The sequence below is a fragment of the Columba livia genome, chromosome 1 (genome assembly GCF_036013475.1).
Source record: "Columba livia isolate bColLiv1 breed racing homer chromosome 1, bColLiv1.pat.W.v2, whole genome shotgun sequence".
NCBI classification, from domain to species: Eukaryota; Metazoa; Chordata; class Aves; order Columbiformes; family Columbidae; genus Columba; species Columba livia.
The window spans coordinates 190,112,731-190,127,840 of NC_088602.1; the positions used below are offsets into that span (position 1 = coordinate 190,112,731).

The following is a 15,110-nucleotide window of genomic DNA, read 5'->3' on the forward strand; positions in this document are numbered from 1 at the left end:
TTTCTCTAAGGCTGTCCACACTGTGCCCTGCAATGTGGGGCATGTACTCCCTGGTTAGCAGTGACAAACTGCTCCTGTAAGCCCCGTAACTGCTTTAGTATTAGAGGCAGGAGCAATTAGCCATAAACAACACTAGGCAAATGGTACACCCCTTCTGGGACACTGCAGAGCCCCAGTTGCCTTCAGAACTGAAGATGAGTTTAGTGCCTGTACTTTACCCAGTCCTGGGCAAGGCAAGGCAGGCTTTGCACGACACAGTTGGCTCAGCTTTGTTTGGAGAAAGTTGCATCATTTATGACAGCGGAAGTCTCATCGTTTATCATTTGTGACCAGAAGGGGTTTTGATTCTGAAATCAGCGCACAATGTCTAGAAATGGGACAGCTTGTTTTGTCTAGTTCGAGTTGGCTAATGTCCGGAGGTAGAAAGTTCAAGTCTGATGATACTGGCTTCACTGTCTGTTTTCAGCAGACAGGACATAAAGAAGGCTATGGGGAAAAGCACCAAAAAAGAAGTGCAGCGAGAGTAATGTAATGAGGGAAGGAGAAGAGGGAGGGCAGGTGAGGCTCCCATTTGGAGCAGAAATGTGTTGCAAAATCAGTGTTTTCACAGTGTATAAATATCCCTGTTGTTGCCTCAAGCAGAGGAGCTGGTAACAGAACACGCAGGAAGGTCTTTGAAAAAACACCCACCTTAGTCCTGAACTTCTCTATTGTAATTCAGCGTTTAAAAGGCAATGAATACTCTCCCACCACAGGTACTTCTTAAATCTCTGATGTTTCTTTGGACAGATACTCTTGACTTTTTTGAAAATAAAACCAAACAAGTACAAATTCAGCTTCTTCTTTGAAATAGTGCAAAGGTTTAGCTGGAGAGAAATGTTTAAGTATGGTGAAAGTGGAGTAGCGTCAGACAAAGGACATGACAGCAACTGTTTGTTTGTGGTTTACCCCATTGATTCCCACCCTCTCCAACCCAAATAATTGAGTTAAGGAACGTTATAAATTAGCACACACTAAGTTTTCAGTTGTGCAGCAATCAATGATTTATGCTGTTCTTCTATTTACATCATTTTACGTCACTGGAGTGCTGTTTAACGAAAGGTATGTAGTTCTGGTAATCCCCAGGAAATCTGCATGGCGTTTACCAAAATCCACTGTTTGTTGAAGAAGAAATGTACTTTGCCAAGGGACCTGCAGCATGTCAGACTAGAAAAATGTTTCTTTTGGTGTCTGAGAGGAAAAAGTGCGTGCGTGGATGTAAAAGTACATAACTTCACAGTAAGCACGTGGAGGTAACTGGCCAAGCCGTGGTGTTTCATCTCCAGAAAGGGGAGGGCAGCCAGGTCAGCTTTTCAGGAACCTTTCTCGCAGGTCTCCAGGCAGAGGTTTCAGAGAAGCACCTCGCTTCTCGCAGCTGGCGACAGATCTTGCTGCTTGCCTACAGCCAACAGGCCTAAGATGCAGCTCTGCTTTGCTTTTCGTTCCTCCGTTGTTTCGTCCAGATGGACAAAATTGTGAGTTTTCATTTGTTCTGAACCTAATATTGCAGGTTTGTTATTGTTTGTTTGTTTGTTTGTTTTTTCCCTGCAAACTTTCCACTCAAGCAGTTTAGTGATTATAAATGTGTAATGATCTTTGTTAGCTTTGTGATCCACTTGTATTAAAGACTTTTGTGCTACTTGGCACATGAGGTGAAACAAATGAAGAGCTGTATTAATTATTCAACAGCTGATGAATTTCTTTCACTATAACTGTGTTTCGCGTTTCTAGATCTCTTTGCATAAACTAATTGATTTTAATGATGATATTCCAAATTGTTTTAATTAATAATTTAAATATAATTGTTTTGGGAAGTTCTTTAGCCTTACACTGGGCAGTTGGCACTTGAAAACAATTTGGCAAAGATTTAACTTTGAAAATATGGAGTTAGTTTTCCACAGCTGTTATCAAATGAAATTAGTAACTCAAAGGTGCGGGATTTGTTTTGGATGAAATGTTAATCTAGTCCAAATCCAATTGTGTTCTAATCTAAAATGAAACATGAAAAAAAGTGTGGAGTAGGGACAGGGAGTTTCCCAAACCTTTCACACTTCGCTGTGGGTGAGGAGAGAGAAAAGAAGGAGGGAGAAGTTAGTGCCAAAACAATCATATCTTTCATCTCATGAAATATTTTGAGCAAGGTATGCTAATCTTATTTTCCATCCTCCCACGCTTTGGATAGGAGTTTCAGGAAAACTTCATTCTTCCTTTGCTGGGTATGGATCTAGTAGAGGTTTCAATACCGGGAGACCTTTCATGCAGACTAGTGGTTTGACTCACCGCAGAAGAAATTAAGGTATGTCAGTTCAAATAGGAAGCTGTTTTACAGTGAATTGTCAGAAAAATCCCTCTGCTTCCTATGCTGGCATTGCAGACTTTAATCACTGTGCGCAGAGGGAAATATTGCTTGTCAAATACAGTTTTCCCATGGATTAGAAAGTTTTTTAACACTGCAATGTTGCAAACAAGTGGGCTTGCGGTGGCGGAGTGGCAGTGCCCTGATCTGCTTTATAACCCATGGAGCAGGGCATGGGATGGAAATCAGGCAAAAGCAGATACTCCTGCAGCCCTGAGCATCATCCCCTCTTGGAGGTCCTGCCCTGGCTTGCGCGGGGCATGGGTAGCACAGGCAGCTGCAGAGCCGGCAGCAGGGTGGCTCTCTGTCCACCTCCATCCTTTAAACCTCTTAAAAGCCCCTGCTGCCCTCCAGCCAGCGAGCTCCAGCGGGCTCTGTCCTGTCGGCAGCGATGCAGCGTGCTATGGTGAGGATGAGGATGAGACTTCCCAGTGTCAACACCGCTCTGTCCGTGCTACCAGTAGCCGCCCCAGACAGGGCACCGGGCGCTTCCCAGCCTTTCATGGAGCCGGTTTTGGCGGCTTTAATTACATCTGTGGTTTGGATTGCTTTGCTTGGCCATTAAAACCTATTTCACAAAGAGCAGTATTGAAGTGAGCAAGGAATATTTGTGGTGGCTGTGGATTTCCTCTAGGCCTACAGGAAGAGTAATTTAGTTACTGAAAACTTGTCTGTTTGTCCTGTATGCTTAACTCTTTCCTCTCTTGAAGCTGCCTTTTCACAGGCAAGTGACTTTAAAAGGAAATTATATGCTCAGTGCTTCCCGGAGACCCCCCCTTTGCTCTTTACAGTAGGGCTATAATTGCAAAACCAGCCAGGAGTGATATGTTTGAAGAGGAAGTGTGGGAACTTCCTCTATAAATATTGCCTTTCCCTTCGTGTGGATCCAAACGCAGTTTCCTCCACTGATGGAAAAAAAAGTGCTTGAACTGAACAACAAGCACTTTTCCCTGTAGTTTCTGCCTTGTGTAAACATGGAAGGAAGAAGTATCCTGAAAAAAAAACCAAAAACCAGCAGGTTGTTGTTAGCCAGGGAAGGACTGAGGCTGGTTGAACCATCAGATCCGCTGGGTGTTTGCTGGCTGTTCCCTGTTGGTGTTGGCAGCTGCGAACATGGGCGACCTCTGCGCGGGAGTGCTGGGCGAGTTAAGGTCCTGGGGAGGGGGGGTAAAATCAGTGTTTGCGGAGCCTGTGATTACAGAACCCACTGTGACTTGCTCTGCAAGATAGGGCAGTATCAGCCTGAGCCCAGCTCCTATCGCAGTTTGGAATGGTTTATTTTTTTTTCTTTTTTTTTTTTTAAATGTATCTTTCCTAGTGAAGTAGAAACAATAAGCCTGCACCCTTGCCACAGCCTAGAAATACCTTTGAATTATTTACAGAAAAGGGCTTTACCCAGGAGAAGAGCAGCTACACCCAGGGAAGTATCTGTGCTCAGCAGCAGCAGGTAGGTTAAGCTCACAGAGCAAGGAGCATGTTTTAACCTGGCAGGCAAAGCTCTGCTGGACTGTTGCACTTTTTTGGGTTCGTTTTGTTGTTGTTTGTTTTTAAAAAGGGCACAGTATCAGAGTGTATGGGTTCATTGGGTGTACAAGCGGCCAGCTGGCCTGCCTTGCTAATAACATAAATCGGTGCAGATGATGGGAATCAAGGCAGGGGGTCTGGTTCCCAGCTCTGAAGGATTCCAGATTAGGAAGACAGCTTGTGGAGGGAGGAAGCAAGGGATGCGGTGCGGGGGGGAATCAGGCTGAGAAGCACTGAAGACGAGAAGAGCCCTTCTGCCTGATTTGAAGGAGGGCAGTGTTCTTACATTACTGATAATTAGGCAGAGTGGCTCGTTCCTTGGTTTTGATCGACAAATGAGACATTCCTGGTATTTAAACTTGGATTGCTGCGATGCTTTCTGATCAGGCGAGTAAGAGGCACAGCCAGGCCACTGGTGTATTCATGAGGAGGTTCTGATTTTTACACGTTTCTCAGTGGGGAAGATGAAATTTCACTCAAGTTTCAAAATGAGCTTTGCAGTGATTCCTTCTTGCACTTTTAGAAACAAAGAAAATAAACAAAGTTTGAAGTGCAGTGGGCTATCCTGGGAAACATATGTTGCAATCAAATAAGACACCCAAAATGTCACCAATCCTTCTGTCTGGGCTCTGGCAAGGTTCGCCTGGCTTGCCACACCATGAGAGTCCTCACAGCATCTCATATTCTGCTCCAGAGGAACTGGCGTCCTGGCAGGGAATGAAAAAGGAGTGGAAAGTGGACCTTGGTGATTCTTACTTATTAAATAAAAACTAAAAATAAAGGTCTCAGCTGTCCACTCCAATTTGCTATCTCTAACTGTTCCACCTGCTCTTTCTTTGCTGTTCATATCTTGCAAATGCATTTAAAGCCCTACAGTGTTCCGGATAAGCTCTTCACGTTTTTACACCTTTCCTCTTCTTTTCCACGTTATCCTTTGCTGCTCTCTTCTTACATCACTTATTTTCCCTCATCCATGCAATCCCTCATTTAATAACCTTTTCTCCTTTTTACCTTCCTACACTAAGCATTTTTTCCTCTCCTTTTTCACACTCCCACTGTCATGCCTGCTTCATTTTCCAATAAGGCAGGCTGCATTTTGTAACATAGGGAGTAAACCTTCGAATACTTGTGCGAGCACTCCCATTGACTACGTGATGAAGATCTGCAGGACTGGGCCATAGCTTGGCAGATGTATGGGGAAAGGTAGTGAAGCCAATTTTTAAAAAGTCTTAATTACCTTGGTGGTTTGGATCGCTTTGGTTGACTATTAAAATATATATTTCTTAGGCGAGGTGTGCACCGATGGCATTGTATAAATAATAAAGAATTTAAAGAGCTTCATATAACAGACTTTATAGATGTAATATATTATTTCCAGTCAAGAGAAATGAGGGCACTTTAAAATCAGTTTTATTAGCAGTCTGTGTTTAAAAAAAAACCACTTATTTTTGTTTAACCTCCTGTGCAAGCCTGGGCATGTTTGAGGCTCCCAGGATCCAATTTCATGTAGTATCCTATTTCAAATCCAGGCCAGAGCAGATCGATCGACAATCAGTGCTCTCAGAAATAAAACTGCCTGTGGAATGCCTTCAATGACATGAAGATGAAAAGAGGAATGTAATATAGCAGATACGGATTTTCTTTTTTGAGGTGGGAAGCTCTGCAGCAGTATCATTGGATGTCGCGCAATTTACCTTTATTGAACAGTAATTGTTATAAGACAATTTTGGTGAATTTTGGTGTTCTTCAGTTAGTAGTTAACGGCTGTGTTTCGTGAAGGGAGGGTGGCTGGTGTTCTGAGGTTGTTTTAAGCCAAAGCAGCAGCTGTGGAATATTTTATGACAAGCACAGAGCTGCCTGTAAATCTGCACATCACCAGAATAACTCAAGATTCCTAATAATTCTTGTCTGTGAAATACTTACTGGTATTTTGAAATGATTGAACTACTTCAGTAATTTGAAAACTGCTGGTGAATGCAAACTAGTCTAACTGATCTGTGTGTACACTGGTTGTTGCAGTTAGCACAAATATAGATGGCAGTCTGCTTTATTGTCCAGTATACCTCTCTCTGTGCTTCTTCTTTTCCCTGGCTCAGAAGCCAAAGGGGAAATGGGACGTGGGGTAGAAGATTATCTGAGGATTGAGAACAAAGAGAAACAGCAATATAATTTTAGGACTTTGAAGGAATAGGAAAGTGAAGGGAAAATTGAACTTGTGAGCTTTGGGTAAATTTGAATTTTAGGTAATTTTAAAGTGTGGCTGTGCCAGTATTACATTGAATTCCTGGGAAACTGAGAGTAAACTTTGTTCTGCTGTGTAGTGGTGGAGTCCCTCCTGTCACCTGCACTTGGTGATGCTCTTGATGTGGGAGCATCTTGCACTGCCGGGAGACCACCGGGTTGCATAAATAGGCCTCTTGCCTGGAGGCAGCCTGTCACGGGGGTGGCCTTGGCCCCGTTTGCTGTCAGAGCACAGGGGGAGGCTTCGGAGAAATATTCGGTGTCCTCACGTGCTGAAGAAAGTGTCCTGGAAAGCCAGCCGAGAGAGTAACAGTAAGCACAAAGAGCGTTTGAATTTATTTCACACTCTGTGCCTTGAACAATAAAAGCTTGTCTGTCCGGGGCCTTGAGCATGGTGTCCTCTTCAAAGGTAGATACATATAAATGTATTACAACTGAGCAAGGCTGGCTAAATAAACTGGCTCATAAAAGCGAAGCGAAGTCTTTCCTGGCTTCACGTGAGAGCGTGTTGGTTGCTGCTGTAGCCATTCCCTGTGTGAACACATTGACGCAGATATGCAAGTTTGGGACAGAGTTCTGGCCTTGGGGGAGCTCTCACTTCAGTGGCTGTGGGATTTCACCTTTGGTCTCCAAAGTAGCACATGTTTTGTAAACTGCTTGATGATTAACCTTCAGCTAGAATATAAGTGTCACGTGTTTACTTAATAGTCAGAGGCTGGGTTCCTGCTTGCAGGCAGCCTGTGTGACTTGGGAAGCTGTGTGAGTTAGAAATGAGAGAGAAGGCAGATCTCTTGAAGTCCACTGTGGTCTTCTGACACATGTGGAGAAAGCAAAGGGCTTGATGAAAAGGCTAATAAGGCAGCTGTTGAAAGTCTGCATGTGGGCATCTTAAGGACTGAAAAGACCCTGCTAAGCTACTAAAGAGAGGTTCTTTACAGTCCCTTCAAGTTTACGCAGAGTATATCAGAGTAAATAAAAACACTGTTGGAAGAGCAGGTAGGATTTCTGGACAGGTCAGAAGGGACAGCAGAGAAAGAAGTACTTTGTGGTTAGTCTGTTTCATTCTATAGTTAAGAAATCTCTCTGGAAAAGTCGATAAAGAGATTAGGTATTTAGTCTCCTTAGACTCAAGTAGACAATATTCAGAAAGGGTAATGGAGCACAAATTATTTGGTTTCAGTTTTGGATTATGCTGGTCTTCGTTCTCATAGTGTGGCAGTAAAACTCAGATTTTGGTCTAAGACTTCTAAATTTTAAGAATGGAAAACTCCACCATGTGTGTTTTGGTTTGGTTTTTGGTTTGTTTGGTTGGGGTTTTTGTTTGTTTTGGGTTTTGTTTGTTTGTTTGTTTTTACGTTTTTGCCTCTCAAATTACAGGAAGAGCAAAATGAAACGGCTGAGTGAAAACAGTTGTTCATTTGAGGTATATCCAGCAATATTAAACCCTTCTATTATTATTCAATATTCTGTTAATTTTTGTGTAGGGTTGGTCAAGGTCTTTTCACAGTGCATAAAATTGAGGCCAAAATTATATGGGATTGACTGGAAGCCAAAGGAGAAAAAAAGTGTAATCAGTATTAGATGTAAGCATATGGAAGGCAGAGCTATGTGGAGCAGCTTGAAGATGACAAAGATACTAAGCTCGAGTTAGCCAAGCAGAGGAGACAGAAAGTAAGTCAGTAATAAAACTCTGGAGCTCATGTGCTAGAAGTGGAGGGGGTGTCTCTGAGGTCAAGGAGGCTGAGAGGGCAGAATGGAGATGACCAAGAGCAATGTAAGCTGGAGAACTGAAGGTGATGGAAGATACAGCATTGGCCAGATATTGGAGTGTAGTAGGGCCAAATAGTTAATTAGAGCGGTAAATACACTGCAATGTTTGGAGTCTTAAGCTGACATTTGATATCACCCTTAAGTTTTTAATAGTAAATTCTATATCCTGTTTCCATATGGACATGATCTCAGTGTTTTAACATAGCCTTCCTGGCACCAAAATGTGAAAATCCGTTTTCAAAATTAAGCTCAAAAAAGCAGTAGGTAGTGTTACCCACATGCTCCGTCCTATCAAGTGCACCATGCTTGTTAGCTCAAGAGCCAGATAAAAGTTCCTTAGGCATATACAAGCCTATATGAAAAGTATCTACTCCATATGTTACATATAGCTGAACACTCAAGGGAATAAGGTCTGTGTCTGGGAACCGGATAGTACAACTTTCTATCCTTGACCCAGTGCTTGCCCTTTTTAACGAACAAACAAAAGCCTCCCTCAAAGAAATGTGGTTTATGAGCTGTTTTTAGCTCTAGAAGCAAACAAAACAAAACAAAACAGCACTCCATATGTTCTTACTCCTACTTATAGCAGCATCAGCTTTGGGCGCTGCAGGATGAGCGCGGTGCTTTGTTCCTTGCAGCTTCTGGCAGCCGTGATCCCCTGGCAGCTGCAGGGCCAGAGCAGCCCGTTGTCCACTTACTAAGTTTTGCATTTGGACACAACCAATCAGCCTGAGTTTATAATCTTTTTTGAAATGACAGTATCTGAGATATTCTCCCTAAATGCTGAGGTGCAGCTGCCTGGTGGGGGAGAGGGTGCTTGCAGGATGGGCAGGTTGTTAACAGTTGTCTTGGCTCTGCTTGGTTATTGACCTGTCCTGATGGTCTTAACTATACGACCTGTCTGTGATGGTTTTCATTCTTTTGTCCTAAAGGAGTATTTTGATATGAAAGGCAAAAATTGTGTCATGTGAAAAGATGTGAGGAGTTTGGCGCATCCAGACTGAGGTAATATAAGAGCCAAATGTAACCTAGTGGCAGTAAACTCCCTGCTGTCCCCTTGGATTATGGAGGGGAGAAGGAGTCTCCTCTGAAAAGCAGCTCGGGGAAGTTTGATTCCTCCTCCAGAAGGCAATCTGTGGCAGGACCAACTTTCCCGAGCCAGTGGAGAGAGATAAAACAAGATCAGCCTTGTTAGACTGAAGTTACTCGTGTGAGCATCCCCCTGGCCCATGCTTGCTCTGTTTGTGCTCGTGGTTTCCGGCATCTTTAAAGATCAACTCCCCTATATAATTTAAGTACTTCTGACTTCAGATCAGCTGCAAGAGCCTCCAGCTCTCAGAGGACCTGTGATGTGTCTTTTAGTTCCTTTAGTTCAAGTAGTCCATTTGACTCATCAGCTGGACAAACCCATACTGTGAAAGACCAGTTTCTTGTGGTGTTCCAGTGTAAGACACTGAAAAAGAGCTGTTGTGCTACAAGCAGGAGGTAAAAGAACAAAACCAAACAAAACCAGCAAGCCTTGCAGCAGATGGTACCACCTGCGTCCATCTAAACGTAGCCAAAGCAGTATGCAATTTGAGTGGAGAAACCTGGAAAATCTGATGACTCAGTCTGAAGAAATAAGGAGACAACAGTGAGTGAGATTTCTGGCTCATGTCCCAAGCCTCTTATGAAAAAGGCTTCCTGTTTTCTAAGACAGAAAACTGAGTATAGTTTGGTGGCATAATTCTCTGGCATCGCTGATTACCAGCTACAGACTGAAATGCCTGGTGTACCCATGTGAGAGCTGACACTTCAGTAGTCTGATGACTCTCTGCCAGTTCCCAGGCTATGGTTGAACCTGTTTTTCCAATAAATAAGTTTGTGATGTTATTAGAAGGGGCCATACCTTTATTACTGGAGGCATAACTGGATGGACACAACAGTCAGAACTAACAGCATTCAGTTCCTTTTCCAGGCTCAGCCAAATAGTTGAGATGTGAACCAACTGCACATGGTGTGCCTAAAGCACCGTTTGGCTATACTTGCAAAAATGCACTGAAGGAAAGAGACAATATGGATGTATAAAGGGAATTCCTCAGCAGGATGGAGTCTTGCTTCCTTGCTGACTGCCTCCATCTCCTTTCTTCTCAGCTGTTGTGGACAATATAATGATCTTTCACATCCGTTTGCACTTCCTTTTACCTCTGTATTTCCTGTTCCTTTATATGCTTAACTTGCACCAGTTCTGTTGTTTTTTGGGTTTTTTTTTTCCCTTTCTCAGCAAGATATAGGAAGAAATCTGCCCTTTCCCTTGATTCTAAAGTCTACAATTTTTGTCTGTCTCTTGGGTTGGCTGCTGTACTTATACTCCCTCCTACGACTTCCCTGAGTCCCAGTCCAAACCCACACTCTCCAGTTAGGCTGTATCATACAGCTGTGGTCTAAACATCTCACACAGATCTTCTCCCGTGTCCTTCATATCACAGTTTTACTCATCTTTCACCCAGTGAGAGTGCAGGTTTGTTCAGAGAGCTTTTCCTTGGAATCTCGTGCAGTGCTGAGCCATTTATATTATCAGGAGGCTGCAGGAAGAGATGAATGTCCATAGTCTTAAAGGATGTGTTACCACAGCAACTAGATATGAGCAATGAAAACAATACATTAAATCTCATCAAAGGTTAACAAAATAAACTTAGTTTAGTACTAGGCAGCCTCAAGGAACACGAAAGGAAAATAACAGCCCTGCTGTTGTTTGTGTCTTACCTCTCCGGGGAGCCAGTGTTAGGCAAGGCTCAAAGTCAGGGTCAGCTGGGATGAGATGGCTTTGGTGACAAGGTGGTGGATTTTGCTGGGTGCTTGAGTCTCTCTCAACTGGGAGCTGCCATGTGATGATCTTTTAGTGTGTGTGTTGGCATTCACTGCAGACCGTTTGACTGGGCATCGTGTGTTTTACTGAAAGCTAAGTAGAGAAATATCTGTGTGTGAGGAATAGATTGGGGCATTCAGTCTATTGACAGGGATAATTTTGAGGGCACTTGTCCTCTTGACATTCGTGGTGAACAATCTACATGAACCCTTTTTTATCACTTTTTGGCATATATAGTGATGTTAAACGTTATCAGATGGTATTATATCCTTCCCTAGAGGGACAGATGCTGTTTCTCTTCCATTCTTAAATGTCTGATCGTGGGAGGTGCTGACTACTGCCATTGATAAGAGCATGTTCAAGCTCTAGCTAAAGAAGTGCCAAATCATACAATACCCCATCTGTAATGCCAGGCATTCTTTCTGGTAATACATGAGTTGAGCTCTCAGTTCTTCAGTAATTAGTTGTACATCTGTGAGCAACTGTCCATCTGATTTGTTATCCGAGCAGCTATTGAAAATACAGAACATTGCCCCATTTAGCCTCAGGATTTAAAGTTACGGTGTGCTAAAGTTGTGTTTAAAATGTAATAAAATTGATGATACATAAACACATTACAAGTTTATGGGACACTATAGACAATCTTAAATCAGTATTTTAAAGTTCATAAATTTAAGGTGATTGAGCATAGCTTAATGCTTGTGAATAGATTTTTAATTGCTGCCTTCTTTTATTTAGTAAGAAGATTAAACACTGTCCTGGAGAATAACTTGACTGCAGTGAAGAAGACTTAGTGGAAAAGTGAATGTAAGTATTTTACAGCATGTGTCAATTATTTATGTTTGCAAACCATTGACATTGATGATATTATAGATGATGCTAACATGGCAGCCTAATTTACCAGAAAAAGCCCTTTCAGTATGGTGAGAATACCAGATCTCATAATTTTGTGTGTGAGGTATAAAATGTCTATTACGTGTTTTTTAGTATGGGTCTGTAGGCTTTACATACCTAAGTGCTTCAGGGCCACATGCTGTTAGTTATTTGTGTGCTTATGAACTGTTTGCAGGAAAAATGTCAACGTGACATTGTCACTGAGTGCCCTTAAAAGGAAAGAAAAAAAAACACACCACCACTACCCCCTGTATAAATACCCACAGGAATCCTTAAATTCTGCATCATGGACATATTTTCCATTTCCAAAAGAATTTAGTCTAACTTGGAATAACACAGCCAGGATAAAGTGTTTTTCTGTATGCTTGCCCCAAATACGTGTGTTTATAGTAGAAGAAGATTGCAGTGCAGATTGGCAATTCAATTTAGAGTGAAATACAGCGGCTGCAGGTTCTAGGCTAAGTGCATCATTGCTCACTTGAGGTCACTTTTTCAAACCTGGAGTCAATAGTTCTCTAACAAGAAGAGCTTTACTTCATTTTCTAGACCTTTTTGAAACTGTTACTTTGCTGGCGAACACACACTTATTTTTTTTTTTTAAAGCAATTGCTTTCCATAGCTGTATTTCATAATATCATGAACTCCCTAAGTGTGTGTGTGCACATGTATATGCACATATATATTTGTGTGTGAAGCAAAGCCGTATCCCTGCAAGTCATACCCCAGGAGGCTTCGAGTGGCTCTGGTGTGTGGGGCAGTGATAGCCATGACTTGTAGCTGCCACAGATTTGTTCCAGTATTTTTTCACATTACATTTTTCCCACGATCTCACCTTCCATTTCCCAGAGCCTGCATGATGAGTTTGGAAGCAGTCATCTAAGCCTTTCCAAATGCTGGATAAAGTACAGAATTAATGACTTACATGTCAAGTAGGACGGTGATCCTGCCTTAAATGTCTAACAAGCTAAGAGAGTTTTAATTTTAGCCTTTGGGCTTTTATAAACTTGTCTTCTGAAATTACTAACTGACCAATAGTACTGAAACAGTGAGATACTGCAGGAACGTTGCGAGATGCAGTCTGGTTTATATAGAGCTGTCTGCTGATATGGGGTTGCTTGAAATAAAGATCCTCAGATTTGACAACATTGTACCTAAACTAAAGATTTACAGATGAGGCTGTGTATTGACACTCTACATTACTGGTATCTGGCTCAGTTTGAAACCTGTATGGGCTTATGTGACATAAAATCAAATTCTTAAAATTTTCCGGTGTGTATTGAACAAAACAGAACAAAATTTGAAGGCATTTACTGGGACCAGTTACTTTAGTTGCTTCTGGGTCCTAAAAGTACATCTCAAGCGACCTTGTTCAGGCCAGTGGCAGTTCTTGAACAATTCCTTATATGTGTGATGAGTTTGTACATGTAAAAGATTTTCTTGAGTTAATTTCACATAATTCTCACCAACTCAATCTTCAGCGGTTTCTCCTGGGAAATTCGGGAGGAGGTACTGTTATCTGCAGTTCTCAATTTTTTAGAAATAAGCAGAATATTTTGGCAGTTTTTGTTTGGAATTTTTAAGTGCCTATTTAGCAGGGGAGCACCATTGGGTTGAAGTATGGGATGAATTGTTAAAGATATCTGCCTAGTATAAATGTCATTTCATATATGTATGTGTGCAAAACCAAATAAAAGACATGAAGTAGAGCTGTATTTCAGGGAGCAGTAGACTACTGACAACATGATTATTAGCTGGTCATGGAACTGGCAGAGGTATAAACACATCCTTGTGGAGAGAGGGATACCAGCACTTTGCCCTTGATGTAAAAATAAATGATATCTCCAATAGATGTTATTTTTCTGATATTTAAATTTTATTCATGTGTAGACTGAGCTTCTCAATTAAAACCTTCTTGATCTGGCTCTTGCAGCTATCTGACATTAAAATTATAGATTTACTCTTCTAAACTTGAATAATTTTCAAATTTAATTTGCCTCACATTGGCTGGGATTTTTGCAGTAACACCAAATTTAAAAGTTTATGTGGAGAGGAAAAAAATACCTTTTAATATCTACTGCTGTTATTGTATCGCAGAAGTGGCTACGGAGATATTATAATACAAAAAGTGAACAGAGCCCAAGAGAGAAAACAAAGCACTTAACAGGACCCAAGAGGAATAGTGGCTTTACTTGTACTCACAAAACTGGAGTTAGAGCCCTGAAACTGTGTAATCCAGTATATTCTCTTACGATCATCCTTTTTTATGTGTAGTGCTTCCAGAGGTATTTATTACATTTTTTTCTTTTACTTAAAATTGAAAATTAATTCTGAAACTTGGGTTCGAAGTACATTAAAGTGGTTTGGTAGGATAGCTGGGAGGATTTTGGCTTTGGTTACCCATAAAGCCAGAGAATGGAATAAACTTGCAGAAACTTCCTCATTGTCTTCCAGCGCACTTCTGGACTGACCTTTCATAGAGCTGGAAACCAAAGCTGAGGTGCTGGAGGAGTCCAGTGAAATGTTGGTTTGCTGAGCTTCTTTACCTTGTCGAAAGGAGAGAGGAGATGAGATGGGAAAGTGATTTTTTTTTTTTTCTTCCCCCCACAAAAAAATAGGGAAAGGCTGGGAAAAAATGTAAAATGGCCTAGTGGGGTTACTAAGCTTCTAATTTTATTGCATTAGGCTGATGATACATCAAAATAATCTTGAGGTAGTGAGTGCGAGGAGAAGGAAGAGGAGCGTGTACCTCTGGGTGTCAGGAGCAGGCACCAGCAGGTAGAGCGCAGGGTGGGGGGAAAAACACCCAGCCCTAATTAGATACCAACATTAGGTTCTTGCTGCTCATTTTGTAATCTGAGATCCCTGCAACAAGTCCTTAATGTAGCTTTGAGAGTTTTTTTCACTGTTCTCAACAGTATTTCTTATGTAAAAATGTGCGCATTGTCACTGTAAATAGCCTGGTTCAGACACCCTTGTGAAGGGTGAGGACCACAGCATGTCATGTGCTGCCTCTAATCTCTGCTTGCTGATAGGCAGGTTCTTTCTGCAAAGTCTACAGAGATGCTTTTTAGACTGTTAGGATTAAAAAGTAGTTGCTCAAAACCAGTGCCCATCCCAGAAGTGCCCACCTTAGTTTCAGGATCCATCTGGGTATTATAAAATTAATTATTGTTTATAAGAACTTAGCTCCTGTATTGTGGATGCTATAAATAATTCTCAGCAGCCTTTGGATAGCGTGGTAAATAAGGCATAGAGCCACACTGGATAATGAGGAGAAAAATAAACATTGAAGAGTTGCTAGTTCGTTAAGTACTGTCTGTGCTGTGCATTAAATGAGGCAGGGGAATGGGGGGAAAATGTCCCCTCATAGAGACTATCATAAAGGATTTGCATAAGGAACTTTAATTCTAGTATTTTCTAGATGTGACAGTCAGACTT

The 15,110-nt window shown here is 41.8% G+C and overlaps 1 protein-coding gene across 8 annotated transcripts in view; it reads left to right on the forward strand.

Annotated features, from left to right (window-relative positions):
• PLXNB2 (plexin B2) overlaps positions 1 to 15,110 on the forward strand; it is a 258,438-nt gene that overhangs the window by 130,657 nt on the left and 112,671 nt on the right. For 6 of the 8 annotated variants that reach the window (XM_005514866.3, XM_065048907.1, XM_005514867.3 and 3 more), the window contains one exon: positions 11,517 to 11,585. The gene's annotated coding sequence lies outside the window, so the exon portion shown is untranslated. Of the gene's footprint in view, positions 1 to 3,808; positions 3,843 to 5,470; positions 5,570 to 11,516; positions 11,586 to 15,110 lie in introns of those variants that run through there. The other 2 variants (XM_065048910.1, XM_065048909.1) reach the window with 2 other exon arrangements.